This window comes from Varroa destructor, unplaced genomic scaffold (assembly GCF_002443255.2).
Source record: "Varroa destructor unplaced genomic scaffold, Vdes_3.0 BEIS01000003.1, whole genome shotgun sequence".
In the NCBI taxonomy this organism is placed as follows: Eukaryota; Metazoa; Arthropoda; class Arachnida; order Mesostigmata; family Varroidae; genus Varroa; species Varroa destructor.
In genome coordinates, this window is record NW_019211456.1 from 41,195,332 (window position 1) to 41,215,564 (window position 20,233).

The following is a 20,233-nucleotide window of genomic DNA, read 5'->3' on the forward strand; positions in this document are numbered from 1 at the left end:
TAAATTCTAGATTTCCTTCTTGTCATAAAGAACTGTGGCCAGCAACGTATAGGTTCGCAGGTAGCCATTCGGCCATCGTTATTTTTTCCTGATTGGCATTGACATTTCTATTTTTCACTCAGGTTCTTTAAAGGGATTTGAAACGACCGGTCCATAGTATCTGGATGCAAAAATCTGTAACTAGCACGGGCGTATTCAACTTGCATACATTTAAGCTGTTAGAGGTCTTCCTGCCCGCAAACGCCTGTGTTCCTCGTTGCCGGCTAATTTACCAACGTCATCCGTCAGATAGCTGGCCCAATGCGCTGGTGTAGCATACATTTTCGAGAACGTCGATAGTCCTCAACACACGACAGCAACGACACGTGCTGATCCAAGTAAACAACGGTACCAAATGCAACCCCTATGCACAACCCATATTCGTAACTGCCCTCTATATGTACTCGATATGGTGTATCTCAACAAGTATATATCAATTTTGCGGGGACGTAGCGTGTTTGCATTTTATGCAACGATATGACTAATATACTCTCTGTTCGTGTCCAGAGTATGCCATGTCGAAAACATCTGTCCGATAAAAGACCAGGATTAAAGTCTGTATCGCAACATTTTTCTTGTAATTGGGACAAGGGGGTCTTGCGTTTGTGAGCTACCTGTCACTCTTATTGTGGCGGGCGTATATACGCACGACGAGCACAACGCACAAATCAACCCTGATTCTACTCTGAAGTCGACTGATCCACAAGATTATTCCTAATTCCCCTAATTAACCCTTAGTTCCAAACAGGAAGTAATCCCGTATCTACTTAAGCTACTAATTAAAGTTGACTAGTTTACTTCCTACTATCTCTTCCAGTGCAGATCTGACCAGAATGCTAAAAAAAAACTTTGGAACTTATCTCATCGGCAACTTGCACTCGGCCATAATGCGGCCAAGACTAGCGGTGCATGTCCGTGTGCAAAACTTACTCGCACACAGTAGTAATATAGCGTGGCTTCAAATCGATATTCCCTGCTCTCTTTAACTAAGGGCGTTATAATTGTGTCTTCTAGGCAGAAATTTCGTAGACCTTCGATGTCCTAGACCGACGGACTCGTTAGCTCTTGGCTAGTGGTGCGTCACTGATTGACTGACGGTTCTCTTGATACAACTACTATTCCTACGGACGCGTTTGCTAATACTGTGGTGTTTGGGTTTTTCTATTACTACAAGGCTATACAAGACTTGCAGGCGTCAACTGTGTTTGCGTGCCTACCCACGGCGACAGTTGGCACTGGCGCCGGCGTGAACGAGTCAAATGGTAGCAGTCGTTGGGTGCAACGACGGTGGCGCTGAGCGCAGTGTCAGCAACAAGTAAAAAAGAAGCAAGACATGTTCCTGCGCACTATTCAATAACTTCTTTTCCGCCTGCTCTTCCAGGTAGGTTGCAACAGGATACTCGCAAATGTACAGTCTACTACTGACAAGCGGACAAACGGCGGCCAGGCAATCAGGGAACCGACCAACCGGCCGTCCAAGCAGATAACTAGACATCCAAGGAGAATGGCTTTCCTAGTCAACTGTTACGTTTCGTTCGGCACGTAGTATGCATGATAAGGTTTTTGAGAGAACGTTTCACCGGTGACGTCCTCAAGGGTAGCCTACCCGGCCGATGCCACGCCATGTCACCTAACAATCGTACCTCGTAAATGTACTTACCTCCCGCAGGCATCAGCAATTACCGCGCTTGGTCCGTGGTTGTTCTAGACTAGCTTACCCACCCACCCGCTGCGAAACACTTTAGATCCTCCCAATTTTTTTTATCATCAAGCTCCGGCTATACATGGCTTATTTCGTTTAGCTGAATAGCGCACTATCATTAATCTCTTAAAAATAGGTATTCTTTTTTGTGTTCACATGCTGCTAATATACAGGGTAGTTAAAAATGTCTTACTTTTGATCGTGTTTTTAACATGTAGGTACGATGTTTCATGTAACATTCGAAACCAGTGTGCGCTAATGTTGCTCAACTAGCGACAACGACTAAACGCAAACGACAGATATTACTTCTAATGCACTGGCTTCTTTCTAGCTTGTTTAGAATACATGTTTTCCTGCTTAGTTGTGACCATACAGCACCTGGATGCTTGCTTAAAGTCAGTCGACAACGACATCGACGCACGTTCCGTCTGACAGTGTTTATTCGAGGTGACGATAAAAACTCATCGCAGACTGAGCCGGCTTTAAAGCCTCACTTCGCTGTATAAACTATCACCGAATAAGAACGAAAGAGTTACAGATATAGACGGACAAATTTAGAACGCCATGTTACTCGACCCCGTTTTGGTCCATCAGCAACAGCAACACTAGTAGCCGACGTTGTGTGCCTGCTACTGCGATATCGTCTCCTTGAACGGTCAGCTTTCCACTGCGGCCGCAGCGGCTGCAAGCAATGAAACAGTATAAACGTTTTGCTTCCGTATCGCACGCCCTAGAAACGACGGCCACTAGACGCTTTCACGGACGCCGTTGACAACTGAGCAGCACCGCTTGTTGGTTGTCGCCGCCAACCCCACCGCCGTCGTTATAATCGCGTGTTTTTGTTGCCAGTTGTTGATGGTTTCGAGAGACGCACACAACCACAAATAAATAAAAATAAGGTAAACAAACGGATACACACACAGACAAAACCACGCGCGACATCGTTGGATTGATGAGATCACTCGTTTGCGATCATTGTGAGGTTTAACCCATAAATCAGTCAGTGCGTAATCCATTTATCCTTCGAATTAAGCTATCTAGCCAACTAAAAGTACCGAAAGAACCTTCCTAATTCTAACTGTTGCCATTCTAAGGGATATATTGCCTTTATCGAGTGCTGATTATTGAGTAGCGCGTTTCCTTATCTTATCTATTTGACCAATTGTAAATTTATTATCTGTTGAATATGATTTCTCGTTCAATGCCCCCTGTAGGTATATATATTGCACACTGCTTTACCAATAGATACTAGCTGTTAGTACTATAACTGCCACTACTATACAAAGACAACGTTTGCGGCGGCGGCGGCTGCTGCAGAAATAGCAGTAAGACTACTGCAGTCGACAGACGCTGGCCAGACCCTGGGTAGGCGGAGCGGCGACGGGGGGCGTCGGGCTCGGCCAACGGAACGGTGCAAGCAAAAGACGTTACGATCGTAGTCGTCGCTCTTAAAAGCTATTCGACCACTACATCTTGCCAAACTCCTAGCGTTCAACTCTGTTGCAGTGGCAGTTGTTCTTGTCCGAATGCCAGCAGACCGTAGATCGTCGAACGTTGAGCGTGGAGCAAGACGAGGCCGATTGTGAGTGTGTGCGTGTGCGTGCGCGTGGGAGAAAGAAGGGAGTCAAGTGTGACCAAAATATTGGCTCCCGACAGAGCCATGTCTAGATCTATATCTAGATTAGGTAGTTTGGTCGCCTATCTACTTGTCCAGTAATAAAATACCGTGGCATAGGGTAACTGGTGTAGGGTTTACGTGTAACAGGCTCGTACAGTGTCAATCGGCAATGCCACAGCGTCCTGCACGGAGCCAATCTCTATGGATTGTCCTGTTTAGTTTTATGTTTAAATCTGATAGCGTAATCCATATATCTGCTGTTGTTGTGAGGTGGCTGTGGACCTACTGGTCATTCAGCGCCACCCCTGTTTGTTCGCGTTTGCAATGAATAGGCGTAACTTACCCTAGCGTACCAGCCAGGCTGTGCCTGTTGGCCTACCATAACGTCGTTTGTCAGCCTATCGATAATGCTGGTCACTTCTTCTGCAACGATTGCATATGCTTTAGCAGAGGTCGTTGCGCTACGTAAGCTGCTCTCTGATAAACCGATGCCGATCGACGACCTCGTGACGGCTAATAATTGCCCGCTATTACGGTGGATGCTGGCCAACTCTACGACTCTAGCTATTTTAGGTGATGACTCATACAAGCAAAAACACCAGATTGCACAAGAGTATAGGTAGGCATAACGCTAAAAGGACTTTGGGTCGTACGGGTTGTTAGTGGCTCGAGAAGCATAGACCGCCGGGAGAGACGAGAGGTGGGATTTAAAAACGTTGAGATAGGAATCAAAACAGAAATTATTGCATCAGTAAGCAGTAGGCAGTTGTTATTAGATGTGGTTACAGGAAGGACGGTCCGGAAGTTGGCCTGTTTGCTGTTATAATTGCAGTGTATTGAAGAAAGAGGCTATTCCAACGAAGTTCACAATTTTTGTACTCGATTAAGCTGCTTCTTAATTCGATAGACCCGTTTATGTGTCGGTTGGCCTGTATGAAAGGGTACTGAGTAAGAACTTCATATGCATTTGCCTAAACACAAAACCTTAATTCCTGGACAATCTGGTTCGAATCTAAGTACGATCTCGAGCTGTTGTCGTGACGTGTAATAATAGTCTGAGTCGAATGTTAAATAAAGATAACATTTTTTGCGACTTATTTGACATATTATGATACGGTTAATATGTGTAGAAAATTGGCTACAAAAAGTCAGTCCGCCTGCCCCATATGATACTTGTTTCTATTTAGGTGGCTTCAATCATCTTGGAAACCGCGAATCACAATGGAGCTAAAGCATATACTAAAAATTAAGGTATACATAATGTTGACATTTTCAAACGCGTTCACATGAACGGAGTCTGAAAAAGGGCTCCGTTCATGCGCAGAAAATTACGTCCTGTTAATCGTAATGCGTTTAGCTTGCTACTGTCATCTCTTTATTGCTTATTCATTTTCTCTCTCAGCCAGTGTTATTTACACACCCTCGATCTGAAATCAATCGAAGTTTACAGTAAACCTTTTACTTGAAACTTCGATTGACTTCGAACTGCCAACAGTCGATGGGACGTCGCGTCCCATCAACCGGCCGCGTCACGGAACGCCATTTTGTTATCTACGTTAGTCCTGCAGATCCGGTCGTATTAATTCGTCTCATGAAACGAACTATCATCATGCCGAGGGTCGTAAGCTAGCCAATAGTCTTCAGCCTATTGGCCGGTCATAACTAGTCATGCGCGAATAAACAAGCTGAATGGCTCATCCGTTACTCATACGTTAAACTCATATCACAGCAGAAAAGTCTTCTTTTGCCAGCCTATGGTCGACTCGAATCGACAGTCGCAAGCGTGCGCGTGCGACTATCTGTATCTGTACCGGCGTCCCGAACCAGGAAGTTTCATAGATTTACTCAAATCTTTGCATTGTGAGCCATGGCTAACGATCGCAACAGGTTTCTTTTATGCTCCGGATTGAGTTTGGGTGACGCTGCATGAGAACTATCGACCAGAAACGGGCATGTTGTCTTTCCCCGCGTCGTGAGGCCACTGACATTGCCATTCCTACCGCTACCGCTTCTCGTTTAGTCGCTACTCTTTTCTAGTTGTTATCAAGCACGTAATTTTCTGACAAGATCACTTTTAGATAGACTAAATACATTATAGTAGTGTATGTATAGTAAATTGCTACGTTGGTAATTGTTGTTAGCTAAACTTGGACAGGAATGGCAATTTCCGGAGAACCAAGCGCTGCTTTAAAATCTTTTTCTACCGGATTATTCAGAGAGTTATTTTTAGTTTGACTCGTTATTAAGAATAATCTCAACCTTGAGAAAGTAATTTCTTCAATATATATATATATACACACACACACACCTATACGGACTGACCGCACTGTCGGAACACAGGCAATATTTCTAGTCGATAACCTGTGTCGGTTGGGCTTACAAGCTGCTTGCTTGCGTCAGCTTCTACGCTCGTCTGTTAATATAAAACATAAACCCAAATTAATACCGAGGTTCTACTTGCAAGCATTATGTGCTTCACTGATCATCGAACGTACAACTCCATATACGGCCAGTTATTTTCCTCTCTAACGTTCCCGTTGTCGACTTTTTTCGAGAGCTACCCTTTTGGCTTTGCGCTCAAAAACAACGAACAGCCACAACGGCGCTCCGAACAAACGCTTTCGTGTCATCGTGTGACTTGGCTCCGCAGTTTTTTCTAGTCTACGGAAAGATGAGCTATCTGTACCTGTCCGCTTGTTATCGTATCACCCGCCGTCGTTTCATTCCAGGTCATCATATGCTGTCATGGAAACCTTCTTCCTGTTGTTGCATTCGTTCGGAGAATGACCAAACAACGATCGTTAGCATAGCCTGGTATTCGATGTTCCAGCTCTATTGTACAATGGATGTGTCTTTGGACCGCGATCCAAAAGTGACGCCAGGCAGCTTTCTTAGTTTTTTAAGCTTACACAATCAGACGAACAGTTTCAAAGGTAATTGCCGGTTTATCAGGTATGAACGGCGACAACAAATTGATAGGTGAGGTGTCCTTAGTAGTTTATCCTTGCAAGGAGAGGTGTGGATAACTGTATAGGATGGTGGTTATGCACTCTGGCAAAAACACTTTCGGTAACATAACGATCTAGGTCATATTTGAAGAGCCCTTTAAATTCCTTGTTTGAAGTTATACAAATTGAAAGAGATCTTGCTGCTCGTTGTACGTATATATGCACGGAAACGGGCTAACAGCTCCCTATATTGAGCATTAAGCTCTTTTGTTCTAGCTGGGAGAGTCACCGTCGATACGAGTTGGCCGAATGTATAAAAAGCTAGAAGATTAACGAAAATTTAGTTCGCTTTGATCTTGAAGGAGCTTTTAATATTGCGGTACACAGACAGCGTCAAAATTTACGTGCCATAGCTCGTCTGGTTCAATACGATTAGCGTTATAGTAAGGCCACTTACTCCTAACGTTTGATAATTATCGTTAATGATCTTCACAGACGGTAACGCTAAGCCAACCCTTTTATAAGGAAAGCTTCTAGACCTAACGCTAGTTCTGAAAAGGGCAAGTTTCCCCATGGGTTCACTGAAAATATCATGAGAAACAAGTACATACTTCGGCATACTTTTCTCAGACTTGGAAGACGGTAGTTAAAATACAATAGAGCAAACACTCGGCGAGTCCCAAATAGACCCAGCGAATTACATTACTTCCAAGCGGTGTTCGTCTCAGATCCGCTCACGTCCGGCGTGCTGCCCTTCCAAGATGAAAAGCTCTCATGCACATGCGTTATTTATTTTTTATCGTTATTAAAATAAAATTTACATCCTTCTTTGTTGGGCAGTCTCCTTAAAAATCATCTTCCCGATGCGACGGTTGTCAAGATCAGCATTTCAATCTCTTTCAGGAACCCCTTCCAGCTTAAATAGAATTTAGACGAGGATATAATACTGAAGAGTATTTATTATTCACTAGCTATTAGCAGACATTAATATCTCCCAATACATATTATTTACTGTGTGTAATGTCAAATGTACAATTCTAAAAAAAAAAAAAAGTATAGATACTTTCTTTTTTCCATCTTCTCCCCCCTACGGTTCTCGCTATGTCTTATTTGCCTTTTTTCTAGCATTGCTTATTACCAAATTACATTGATGAGCCGAAAAAAAAAAAGCAGACGATCATTGATAGACCACTGCCAGGTAGGCCGGCAGCTATGCAGAGGCATAACGAAAACGTTGATCGAACCCCGCTTCCCGCTATAGAGTCATCTTTGTTTTCGAATCAAATAGCTCATATATATAGTGCGCTGCGTGTGGGACGCCGACTCTAGCCTGGTGCAGCGGTGACTGGACTGACCAAACGTCGCAGGGCAAACGCCATTAGCACGCCGGATTAGATCGAAGTGCTAAAATACAATTACCTTCTGCTATGCGGTGCGTGTAGGTTCGTTTGCTACTGCTGGTGCTTCCACCAGTTGCTACCACGGCAAATTTCGATAGCAAGAAATAGCGGTGGCAGCAAAGATAACAATCGTCCGCCAATTGCCCTCTGCATTTTTCATTGGCAAGATAAACTCGTAATAGCGAGCCACACGCAACTACAAAGGGAATTTATGCAGATCGAGCCACAGGCTCGCATATGGTACAGCTTCAACACAAACACATGCTGTCATGGACATTTACATACGACGACTTTAAAGCAATACAGACAGATGTACATAAACATAATAATTGTTTTGCTACGGTCGCGCCAGTGACCAAACGGTGGTCGTCGTCATCATCAACAACGTGATCTATGTAGATGAGAGAAGCATTTGATGGATCGTACGTGCTGCTGAAGAGGTCACCGCCGACGGCCGAATCGTTCCGAGGCGAGCGGCAACCGCTGCCGTTGTCGAAGATAGAGCGTTAAGTAGGTGCAGTTGTCGATTCGAATGCTGCTGCTGCTGCTGCTGAGGACCGCTATTTACTTACGCACGACGTCGAGTAGGGCCGGCCACCGCTGCTGAGGGTTCAAAGCTGACATCATGGCGCATGATCTTTACGGCAACAGCAGCTGCATAGTGAGGAGTGTTCGCTGCTGTTGTGGCAGCTATAATGATCATGGCGACTACAGCTGTCCGGCTATCGAGTAGGTGGCGGCTGCGGCGGCGACGACGTGTGCGTCGGACAGTGATTTGACTGGACTGGCCATGTACTATGGCTGTTGTTACTGCACTTCCGTGGCTACTACTACTACTACTACTGCAGTTTCAGTTCAGAATTAGGAGAAACAAATTGCCGATTGCGACTTCCACCAACGGCAGTTGTCAACTGTAGAGACGACTCGATGGTGATAGCAACGGCGGTGAGTATCGTCGACTGAAGTGGAAGTCATGGAACCGTTGTAGCCCGCCCAGAGCAATAGTGAGCTGTGTTGAAGTGGTGGAGGCTTCATATGCCACTACACTATCTATAACAATAATAATGGTCATAACAACAAATGGCCATATCATTTAATGGAAAAAACAAGCTTTTTGTTCACAGTCAGTTCAAGCCTGTAGAACGGTTTAGGAAGCAGAACTAGCAGCATCACCGATGACGTATGTTTCTGCCGAAACAACGATAGCTGCTTCCGCTGTTTTCATTGTTTTTGTTTACGAGTGACGCGGAAACTAGAATAGTTCTCTGAATGGCGCCAATAGCTGCTGGTGCACAAAATGCGTCCACCTTGCACCGAACGGAGCAGAAAAATGGCAGAGAAAACCATTGTAGATGTGCGGCCAAAGTTCTGCAAAGAGCACTACTGTGCTTGTTTTGTTCATCAAGTGTAAGTAAGCTTAATTAATGAAAGAAAATTACATCAACCGTTTATATTACAGATAGAAGCGTTATATATCGTTCGCTGCTGGTAATTTCGTTGGCATAAATTTTTACGGCGACAGCCTCGAGTGCTGTCGGATTATGTCCAGTTTATTTGTCCAAGCTCGATTGTTCTTCGCATCGTTCGTGGCTGCGTATCAATTAAAGACGCTTTTTTTTTCCGTGGCTTAACACTTACATACATGGCATCATATCCGGTATTATCCGTTATGTCCCTGTGTCCGAGGGATACACGTGCTCGATCGTTCTAGGCTAAACGTATCTTCACCAAATGATTAACGTTAGCGGACTGAAGACCGTACTGTCGTTACCGGAGTCTATGACTAGCATTTGCACGTTTACCATCTTCACGTAAGGTAGAAATAAATCGATCGCATACAAGAGTGTCGTCTTTATCTCTGCGGCGACTGCCCCGATCGGCTCCATCGTGCGAACAAAAGTTTCAAGCAATTCGTCACTTTTAACTAATTGCTGCAAACATATGAACGCTGTTACGCTTTAGCCACTGCAGCTAGATAGGTAAACTGTAGTCGGGATGGTCACCGGTCATTATCGCTAGCGCCTAAATGGTACGTCTCCGTGCGGCCTGGATACAGGCGAAATCGGGAAAGGCCAGTTTGTCTGGCTGTATGCTGCATGGATGTGTACATGAATCTATCAACTGTCGCATCTATAGTACTAATATGCGATGGAACCTTTTTCTGCTAGAAGTTGAAAGTCATTTTTAATGTCCACAAAATACTGGAAATACGCGCGAAAGCTGCCAGTTGCGGAGCCGGATGTAGTCGCCAGTAGCCGTCATGAGAAGCTTCTTGGCGTGGAGTAGTGCTTCACTGGTGACTTCAGCTGGTGAAGACCACAAAGTAGAGCCTCCATTGGACCTAACATGTTGCAAGTGCGCGTTTCGTAGTTGTCTAGCAACTTCGATCACGTCAACGATCGAATCGTACGCGTATGTATGAGTAGGCGCAGACAAGATACGACCATTATATATAAAGACCAATGTAGTCTGATGTGGAACGGGCAACAACTGTTAACAATTAATGGCAGCCACAATCGTTGTTGCCGTCCCCTCATTGTTTTTGAGGCAGTTGTCATCGATGTAATACAATAGGATAGTTGTTGTGGAATCCAGATAGGCGGCGCTGTCGGCAACCCTGCACTCTCTCAAAATAGCCCATCGCCATTTTGCTCAAGCTAGTACAATATTTGCGCCCTAAACAAGCGCAGTAATACCAGCATTTGTAACGACATAAACATCAAAAGCATCAGCCGCTGCTGATGCTACTACCGCTATCGATCGTTGAGCTAGCCATCTTGTAGCATATTATAATAATACATCCCTGCGTGGCTCAGAGCAGTAGGAGTGATGGCCGTTCGTTACCTAGCTGACTGATCGGCCGGCATAATGTTTTTTTAATATGTCAGCTACTTATCGTAATACCGACTAGTACATCATGCAGCACCGTTGCTATTGCCGCTGCTGACCATCGCGATCAGCGTGAACATCCGTCCATCAACGATCGATTCATCTATAGAGCACCAGCAACTCGTAACGCTTTGTCTATTACATGTAGCTGTACGCATTTTTTAATAGCGAGAGAAAAAACCATCAACTGCAAATTGGATCCGATTATCCGACTGTAGCAACGGAAATAACCCGACGTTCAATAATTAAAGTAAAGGAGTGCCAGATAAAGCTGGCCATGGAAAACAGCGCAGCTGGAAAGAGACTCACCACCGTTGTACGCTACCTCCGACTGTGTGTCGAGGCACTAGACTCACGTATTACGTCATACAATAAATTCGTCCAATTGAGAGACGTACGTCTGCCTAACAGTAATTTATCATCTGACTTTCGGTTTACTCGAAATCGGGCGCCAAGCGCGTCATCAGTGAAGTTTGCCCTGCCAGTCGTTTCTTGTCTGGGACCATAGCTGCGGCTGGCGCTGTACTGGAAGAGAAAGGGAGAGGGGGAGGGAGAGAGGGAGGGAAGGAAGGTAGGTAGGTAGGGCGAGGGACAAAGGAAGGGAGGAAGGGAGGGAGGGAGGGAGGTAGGGAGAGAGGTAGGTAGGTAGGGAGAGAGAGGGTAGGTAGGTAGGGAGAGAGAGGTAGGAGGTAGGGAGATAGGTAGGTAGGTAGGTAGGGAGAGAGAGAGAGGAGGTAGGTAGGGAGAGTAGGTAGGTAGGTAGGTAGGTAGGTAGGGAGAGAGGTAGGTAGGTAGGTAGGTAGGTAGGTAGGGAGGAGAGGTAGGTAGGTAGGGAGAGAGGTAGGTAGGTAGGTAGGGAGAGAGGTAGGTAGGTAGGTAGGTAGGTAGGTAGGGAGAGAGGTAGGTAGGTAGGGAGAGAGGTAGGTAGGTAGGTAGGTAGGTAGGTAGGTAGGTAGGTAGATAGATAGATAGGGAGCAAGAGAAATAGAGAGAGCGAAAGAACGTGCATTCCGATACAATCAACTGTCTACAGCTGAAACGTCGGAACTACAAATGCATTTGTATAATCAGACCTACAGATATGTAATAATAGAATATTTATCGTAGCAATTAACCAGGAATCTTTATACAAAAATCTGTAGGGATCATAATAGTTGTTTTTGTTCTTTTATATTAAAATTGTATATCTACTTTTTGTTCTTTTATATTAAAATTGTATATCTACTGTTGTGTGGTTATGTACGTCGTCTGTTGTATACATTATGAACGTGTCGCGTAGTAAAGCAACAAACGTAATCTCCGGTGAGTTTCAGCCGTTCAAGATGTATTTCTACTTTACATTGAGAACCGAAAGCTAAATGAATTTTACCAGGAGAACTTCCAGGAGTTGGGGCAGATGAGAACAAGGACACCCATTTTAATCTATAACAAATTTGTTGAAGAACATAATTATCTCATTTAATTATTAATCTCGTCAACATTATCTAAACAAGTTTAGCTAAGCGTTATGATTTGTAGTCGCGCCACACGAGATCTGCTCAAGGCATTTTAACAGCTGTATACCTAGAAAACCTGAACAAAGCGGTAACAACCTAGATTGTGCTTAGGTTGAACTCAAACGATGCCGAAATCCGAAGGAAAGAATCGAACGTTTGCCTACTCAAGTAACTGTCCAATATAGTGAGAAGCAGATGAAGCACTTCAATGCAAAGACGGGATGACCTTCAGAGTGACATTGCACGACGCCAAGAAAAAACAGGTCGTGCCTAATACGTGTTTCAATACTTTACCCACTTTCTATGCGAGGATACTGCCGTTAGCAGCGATAGATGTGCGGCCGATGACAGAAACCATAGTAGAGTATTTGGCGAATGTTGAAGTTGCCAGATCAACTAAAACGTTTATCCTAGCAGCCATCACTGTGCAAAGCTCACAAGGGTAAGCAAGTTACTCGCGCTAAAATGAGCAGAGCATTGGTCCTGCTTAATCATCCTCGGGTTTCCTCCTGAGTAATTTGTCAAGCTAAAATAGCCAGTGTGTTAGAATGCGATATAAAAAAGTATCGAAGATTTCGCGTTGGCTACGAACAAAATTATGTTAAGCAAGAAACGTTCGAAAAAAAGATTATTACATCGTACTTATTTACCAGCAGATTTGACGGAAGTGACGCGGCGCGGCGGTGATAAAGGTGATCATCAAAGAAATCAGCAAGGGGAATACCATCACAGTGAGATAACGAGCTACAGAAAGTAATTAACTAACTCCCTTTCAATCATGTTTCATCAATCCTAGCTCAATGATAGTTGTTCTTTTCATATTATATATTTGTATTGAAAATTCAGTTAAATGTTTGCAATGCCTGCAAATGTTTAGAAAGGGTCACCATGTGCTAGCCGATTACTGTAACAAGAAGCTCATCTATTTTCCTAGATAGCTTTAACATCTAACCATGTGAAAGTGACGGTGATAAACGTGACTAGGCACCTAGATGTATCTGTCATCCTCGATCGTTCTGGACCCAATTCTAGCTATCGTCACATCTATTTGCCCAGCAACTAACGTAATCAAGCTGATGTTATTCAGCTGTACTGAATATTAAATATAGGTTATGTTCCTTCTATGAATAGAACATAGCCTAAGCACATCCCACCCCCTGCGCTGTTCATTGTCGAACACCGAAACTTAATTACGAACGTCAGTATACATACCGTGACCCTTCTTCGCCTTTACCTCTTGACAATAACACTTCAAAGTTTACAGCCGTATGCCATATAAGTGTGAATCGTTGCCCGCTGACCACAGCTATGACAGCATGTAGAACTGTCTGAAGCTCAATAGGCCAACGTACCAAATGCTTCGTACTTGTGCTTTACGAATCCGTGCTAGGACAGCTTGATAATAGCTAAAAAGTAAGATAATTAGTAGTAGTAAAAAAAAAGTAGTAGTAAAAAAAAAGTTACTGAATTGACAAACCTGTTCTGTTAGTTGTTGTAGATAGAGCCAGTTACTAAGCAGCAGCTAATCAGGTGAATGTTTGAGTCTTCTCTATATTATTGAGGTTCGATCAACCAAGGCGACGTTCAGGTAAGTCCAGATGTCAAACAAATTTCTATTCGTATGCGTACAGCATGGCTCCCTGCTTGTTTATCCCTTGGAGCATTTCCAAAGGCCCCTACCGTTTTCTAAAGACCGCTTACCAGCGCATTGAGTATGCGTGTGTATCAATGTGCTCAGTATCCTCGAGTGTCTCGATGGCCAGCATGATTCAGATTAAAAACGTGATTCATTTCCATGATGATACACGTTCCCGATCTAGCAGGATGCACAGTCACAATTACACTCAACATAGCACACATTCAATAGTCAAGAACGCCGACAGGAGACAGCGGAATGGGGCAGCAGCAGCAGCAGCAGCAGTAGTGAAAGGTTTGCGCCGTCATGCTCTTACCACAGGGTGTGCTGGCGGCTAATTATCTGCTCTTGGAATAACGGAGCCTGTCTAGCGATGTACACTGTGGCCAAGCGCAAATAGGACAGTCGCCAGCTCACCGATGCACACGGAGTTTGTCATACACATACCCGGTAGAGAAGGGCCGTCGAAACCGACCCGCTTAACCAGCGTCGTAGATAACAGAAACGCGCCGATGATGTTCCTCGCTAAGAGTCGACAATGAAGTGTTATCGTTAAATAATTCAGATCCGACTTGTGTGTATATATATTTAATACTGTACAACTATAGATAATATGACATAGCCACCACGGCGACGATAAATGGTACGAAAGAGCCAAAGTTGGAGTTGGCATAAGGAACTTGTTTTCGCCCTCTGTCTGCTTTACTAGTCACAGCCATTCGATGCTAGCTCGTGGCGCATGGAATCCTTCCGTACTTTGAATGATTATCGAACGCCATGCCCACTTCTCTGACTTACCACGACTAACTTCCAGCTGCAAAGTTGAGTTTGTCGCGGCATAGATGCTTATACATAGCACATGGTAACCGAACTCGACTTCCGCCCGATTCATACGTATGATTACTGGGTCTGCTCGTATACCTAATGGATATTACAGTGTGCAATTATCTTTTATCAACGCATTGTAACGTTCCCGTAAAACGTAAAAAATCAGATATTTGCAAACTCTTTCAGAGTTGTCTGTGTCCAACATTTGTTGTTGCAGCAAATACCCGGCGTTTGCTATCTAGCTCCTACCACACAGTTACTTCCTATAAAGACAGATCGACCGGTTCATCTATTTTCAATAGTTTGTCTTTTTGTGCCATTTAACCTGTGAGCTTTTCATCGTGCCTTTTTTGTTGGGGTAATTCTAAACATACAGTTTTATGTGGCAATATTTTACTATTATTTGGACGCACATCGATGAAGAAATTGATTTAGCTCCTATCTTTGTTACAAGTCACTACGTGTATGTTTGTGGAGCTGAATAGGTGATTTTTCGCTGAACAAAATTGTATCACTGCAACATCTGAACCGTAATAATCCATGGTATTTTGCCACACTTTATATAATTACGTGTATTTATTTTCAATTTTTAGTTATTTCGAGGATCATATTTTTCTTGTATTTGACATGGTGGTGACTATTATACACCTTTGATGTACTCCTTTATGCCGGATGCCCCCTAACACGAATATCGCAAGTACTACTATAGCCAGAATGGCTGTTTAGATGGTACACACTTTCGTCACGAATGAAGGTTTACATCTATGTGACGCCATGTCACATTATCATTGATACATGCGTTATCTCACCGTATGCTGTGTATCCATTAACTTCGTCAAAGCGAATAAGAGAGAAATCTTAGAGGAGAGATTCGTTGATTTTTCCAGCCGATAGCGAGATACTGTGTTTATTTTGGCCTGCAATAGGAACTGTCAATAGGCAACTGTCAAGTAAAATAGATACTTATAAAAAAACAGATACGTACTGAAGTAAAAAAAAAAAAGTGTATTTATGCTACCTTGGAACGTCTGTTACTTTGCGGATTGTAAAATAGATTTTAAGCGGGATCACCGCGTTACAGTACGTACTTCGGAAGTCAGCGTGTTGATTACATAAACGTGCAACACGATTACGTTTATCGCCACTGTTGCATGAGCGTGACGTGTACGTTTAATTTTTTTCCACTCTACTGTTAAGTAAAAACCGTAATGCGGTACGGAGCTGGTTAGATATATATATATATATATATGGGCTGAAGGATAACATTTGTTGCTGAAGGATAACACATGTAGTACCTTTGTAGAAGTGTTCTAAAAATATTATTAAAAAAAAAAAATGTCACCAATGAGTTTCATGGATTTCGACGATCGTTTTTCTACTATGATGGAATGAATGTCAATGCGATCCTGGCTGGTCTCGGTCTGCCTGGCCGTGTGTACTCATGTTCTATTCGTGTGTGTGAGCGCTTAATTGTTTGTTATTACTGTTATAGTTCTTTACGTTAGGAAGTGAAGAAGCACAAGGCAAGACCTCAATGCTGCTGCCGTCGCTATCGCTCCTACCGTGTCATTCTGCCGGTCGTGCGATGTGACGATCCTGCTGATGATGCCAGTAACTGAATCAACAGCAACGCTGCTACATGATGGCATTATCCTATATATTGTTACTTGTTTCTTTGTGTTGCGACTGTCGCCAGCGGAGCCATGACCAACAGCTCCAAAGCAGCGGCAAAGAATATCTACATTTCTTATCAAGCTGAAGGGATAAGAGCGCAGCGCCGTTTGCCCCTACAGGACCAGTAATCACCGCTGATTCGGCCATCGCCACTTCACTGGCATCGCCCTTGAAACACTCAAGGACCAGTGGCAATTGTCGCTGTGGACGCACACTGAATCGGCACACACTGAAGGAACGTGCCAAAACAAACTTTTCGCCCGAGAAACAGCATATGTTTGATTTGGATTTCTGGCTCCTCGTCTATTTGCCCATTTACCCACCTGCCTGCTTCTTTGCCTGGCTGCTGTGTTAACGAAGAAAATTCAAGCAAGCAGCACCGTGCGTCACCGCATATACGGAACCGCAATGCATACGAACAAATTCAACTAACTATGGCTCATCCTAAATACATGCGTGTGCTTATGACGAAACAGAACAATTACGTCATAACAATAACCACAGCAGAAATTAGCATTGGAGGTGAGAAGTGTGACATAGAATATTTACTGGGTTAACGTGTCCTACGATCAGGCAGCCAGCGGGACAGCCAGTTGCGTCAAGCTTGAGATCTGTCAACAACAAATAAACCCACGGATATACAGGAAGTTAGCGAATCGGCGAACCTACGAAATCGTTCAAACGCAAAAGCAGTAGAGCAAATGTAAATTTATAGAGCGCGACACAGATACCACATGAGCTACTACGTTTCAGACTTCGATGCATGCTTCGATGCGAGAGGAAAGTGTGCTCAAGCTGAGTCTTCACATCCTTGCCTGCAAACCTTGTAATAAGCTGAACCTAATACCTGACTGTTACAGGCGGGAGTACGCCTGTAGACGACTGATGACGGCGTTCATTGTTTTACAGAAACGTCTAGTGTCCCGTTTACGTGTTCAGCGCTTCACGCGACTACAATGATTGTAGCCGAGTCAATTTTTTTTAATCATCGATTCAATGTCACACTGTGCTGATATCAGTATTAACCGCATCGAACAATGGTGCTACCAATAGAATATTTGACTTCTGTAAGTCAGCTACGTGAAAGATCGGCAAAACCCATTTGGTGACATTTGGAGCAGACTTACTGCAATGGCCGGAATCGTCCAACGTACGCAAACATCAACAAACAGAATTGTGCAAACGTCCTAAACCCTTAGTCGTACGTTCTACGTGTACGCTTTTGGTTTGTACTCAAACGCGCCTGTGGTCAGCCATTAGTGGAAGAGGCGTTGCTACCTTAGTTAACTCAGCAAGCAACTATGGCATTACAATGCCATAGTTCTATATCAGTTTCTGGGCTCAATTATAGCTGGTATATTGCCTAAAATTGAATAGTATAAATTAGTAGAAACGCCAGACATCTTACATTTTCCATACCGATCTCTTTTCTACTCATTTGCCCCGGCGTTGGGCTGCAGTTACGAACAATGTAGACGCACGAGCAAAAACGAGTCTAAATCCGTGTGCGCGCCGTTGAGCATTCAGTTGAACGACAATCCCGATGATGTCCGCTTACCAACTCTGTTCTATCATTGCAGCCTTGCTATTGTTCCCTTCTGAACAATATAGATACACACAGTTAAATGATCCCTTTACTATATCGCAAGCATCAGGCCGTACGGCGTGAGATCTGGCAGAGGTTGCTAGAATTGGCCACAACCTCGTGTTATGTATGGTATACTATACGGTTCCGTGACAGAAAGGATCTAACACGCTCCACGTCCAATTGCTCAATCCGCTGTTGTGAGCACGGGGATTCAAAACGAACATATAGCGCATTAGATAGAGACACGAGATTGGCACGGAAAAGTACAACGCCATCGATGCCCAGCGACACTCTACCGTGTTGTGTGAAGAGCTGTTACTTTACTTTAAGACATTTTTCGAGTAAACTAACCGACAGGCCAAGAAGCTGAAAACCGAGATCGTTTTCTGTGTTTATTGATCACCGATTAAATCTAAAGGAAGACACGAACTTTATTCATACGTAAATTAGATAAATGTTTTTGTGGGCGAGAATGCCTTTCAAAGCAACTCTCCTCCACCCAAAAGTCCCATGATCCGTTCAAGGCTTGAACAATATAAATAAGAGAAAACACGCCAACCGACTGACCGTTAGTAGCGTCGCTGCTTTTGCTCTCGTCTACGATTTTTCGCTGCTGTAGATTCTGCATAGCTTTTTTGTCGCATCGTTGTTTGTTGATAAGTGTTAGCCGCCATCAACTTGTAATACCTAATTTTTCTCGTTTTTGTTGAAGGATACTCGCTTTCGTCCCTGTTTAGAACAGAGAAGAGGAAGACTTTCCTTGAGAGCCCTGCTTCTGATATCGTCATATTTTTTCTATCTGTTCGGCTTTTGTTTTCTGTTCGGCGGCTGCTTGTATCTTCAGGAATCTTTAGATTTTCCGTTGCTCAAACGTTGATATGTTTGCCAGATTTATGATCGGCCTGACGAATGGTAGTCGTAACTCTACACGCAACGAGACGCCACCTCGATAGCTAAGCGGAACCGTTGTCGTCAGCCTGTAATAAATATTATCTCAATATTGGTCCAAGTAAATAGTTCTAGTAGCAGGTGGGCGATGCGAGAGAAACGTGACATCTTTGCCAACAAATGAATAGCTAAATCGGTTCTTTTAATGTTAACTAAATATATAAATGGCTAGTACTGAGCTTTCGGACGCCTGTTCTGGGACAGTGGCCAGAGGAGCTTCTCTTCGAAGACTAGAAAGACATCAGTTATCGTTTGAAACTATTGAAGCCTCGCACTTCGACGGGCGACAATGAGCTGTTTCGTTCTACTGTGAATTAGAGAAGCGTATGCTCGATCCCCGACGTGCGAACGCAGTGGACTAACGTCTGTAATTTTCGGAAGTACCCAAATCGATTTAAATTGTTTCGCAGTGTCGATGAAGTAGAAGCCTCAACGATGCCGTTGTACACAGAGGAGCCGAACACGGCACATAGGTTCATACGGGATACCTCAAAATACAGAAATGCAATCAAAAAAAATAATAACCAAACAGACAAAAATGAATGGCTAACTTCAATGAGATACAAAAAAAAAAGTCATTATCTGATAACACTTCGATGTAAAGTGTAACTTATCTACTTACCAACTCAAAAACACTACTAAATAAATAAATACTGCGCCACCATACAACGACACACAGCCGTATCTCCATTACTGATGCTCCTAGTTTCGTTGTCTTATTATCATCATCGCCGTCGTTATTATCGTTAATTGTATATAATTAGGCATAATGAGATGCTTAGTAAATCATGGTTGCTAATCAGCTGAATTTGGTCTAGACAACAATTGCTGACTGAATGATAACGATCACCATGCGAATGCTACAATATTTACATATGGAAAAGACGAAAACAATTTACTGGAATGGGAAAACTATACCTTAAAGAAAGACTAAGTTCCATCGCTACCGTCTTTCCACTTTAGTAAGTTTGCCTCTAGCAGGCGAACGTGAGATCGCCTTTCAGTATTCATCGTCCAATTACACAGATAAGATAAAAGGTAAATTTATTATTGAACGAAGTAGCCATCTGTGGTTGCCTGGCTGTAGCTGTGCCAGCAATCTCATTGGAAAAACGAACGCCCTCTCTAATAAAAACCGACCGTCAATGAAGGCTTCGGCCCTCTGAAAAGCTTGGCTTTCGACAAATTTACATTTCAACTAACGTCACATCTTTTTTTTTTCATGGTGTCCATCCGCCCGTCAGTGCGCCACCATCCACTAGCTCATAGCCGTAACAACACCCTCTGACGAACGTTGACTGGACAATTCTCCAATACTCTGCCGCGTAGGGAGTCATGTGTGCCGCACGGGTCACGTTGTTATTTGTATGTATTAGACGACCGGGTAAATAAACGATGTTATCACTTACGTGACTTCGTATTGGCACGTACTATAAACATTCAAGCTACGACTGTGGAGGCCAATCA

At 43.7% G+C, this 20,233-nt stretch overlaps 2 long non-coding RNA genes across 7 annotated transcripts in view; one reads left to right on the forward strand and one right to left on the reverse strand.

Moving 5' to 3' along the window:
- LOC111248115 (uncharacterized) overlaps positions 1-4,477 on the forward strand; it is a 159,004-nt gene extending 154,527 nt beyond the window's left edge. Inside the window, exon 5 of one of the 2 annotated variants that reach the window (XR_015324242.1) lies at positions 1,421-4,477. This is a non-coding gene — a long non-coding RNA (uncharacterized LOC111248115). The remainder of the gene's footprint in view (positions 1-1,420) is intronic. The other variant, XR_015324244.1, reaches the window with a different exon arrangement.
- Positions 1-20,233, reverse strand: part of LOC147756953 (uncharacterized) — a 126,574-nt gene that overhangs the window by 12,804 nt on the left and 93,537 nt on the right. The gene's annotated exons all lie outside the window — the stretch shown is intronic.